The 1,151-nt window shown below is 31.5% G+C and overlaps 1 protein-coding gene across 1 annotated transcript in view; it reads right to left on the bottom strand.

The window, feature by feature from the left end:
- Positions 1-104: 104 nt before the first annotated feature.
- The window catches only part of LOC119585183, an 8,794-nt gene continuing 7,747 nt past the window's right edge, over positions 105-1,151 (bottom strand). The window contains exon 2 of the mRNA XM_037933822.1: positions 105-1,151. This exon is cut by the window's right edge and continues 901 nt beyond it. The gene's annotated coding sequence lies outside the window, so the exon portion shown is untranslated.

Genomic DNA, 1,151 nt, shown 5'->3' on the forward strand with positions numbered 1-1,151 from the left:
TCACATTTGAGCAATGTTGCTAACATTTAAGGCTTGGTTTCAATCAACAGACTCATTGCAAGCCCTGTTAATACAAATCATGGGTGTAAAACATATAACATTGCAACACAATATGTCCAGTTTAATAAAATTACACATCTGAATCCTTGTAGATAGGATTGTATAGCTTGGAATGATACATAGCTGAAAAAAATATCTATCAACAGATGCTGGCTACACCTCATATTGCTTCACTCCTATCTAGTTTAAAAAAAAACAGAAAAAAAACATTCACATGATCATTTGCAACTTTGTTTAAAAAAAAATAAATAAAAAAGACAAGTGGCAGCACTCTCCATAAACAGGTTACGTGCCCTGGTACCACTCTTCTTACAACTAATGCAAGGTATAGGCTCACTCGCAGTGAATTAAAAAGGAAATAAACCACAGCTAAAAGTAAGACTGGCACAAAATAATATTACCATTTCATCGTTCAAGGTCTTTCAACATCCTGCTGATGTTTACTGAAAAGGGGTTGACGATGCAACACAGAGGAATAAGTTTTAAGTCAGAAGCCACACTTCACAAGTGTAGAGTGAATGAATCATATGCTTACAACATTAATGGAGGACAATACTTCCTAATTTTTTTTTTCTCTTTCTCTCTGTACATTCACAAATACAGCTGGTGGAGTGCGGCTGGAGGTTAAAAATATCTTACACCACAAAACATAAATATTAGATAAGGAACTACTAACAATTTTAAAAGTAACAAGTATAAATAGCTGAATCAAGACTAGGATACAGATATACATGGGGTCTTATTGTTACAACTGAAAAATTAAACAACATTACTACCAATAATAAACACAATGTTAGGCGATAAAAATCATTAACTAAAAGTATGTATTTTTTCATACATTTCAGTAACTTTTAACAAACACATTACGTAGTTCATGTATTGCACTTAATTGTAACATCTAGCATTTAAACATAGAAATGCAAGTATCTGGCCTTTGCTTGGAATGAAGAAAACAGAATGTATTTAAAATGAACTTTCTGTAGAATGTAGCAATTCATAATCAGAAAAAAGAATTGCAAACTCTACAAAAATATTATGTAATTCACTTCCACACATGAATATATAAAACTGATTATATAAAACTGATAATT

Source organism: Penaeus monodon, chromosome 19 (assembly GCF_015228065.2).
Source record: "Penaeus monodon isolate SGIC_2016 chromosome 19, NSTDA_Pmon_1, whole genome shotgun sequence".
NCBI lineage: Eukaryota > Metazoa > Arthropoda > Malacostraca > Decapoda > Penaeidae > Penaeus > Penaeus monodon.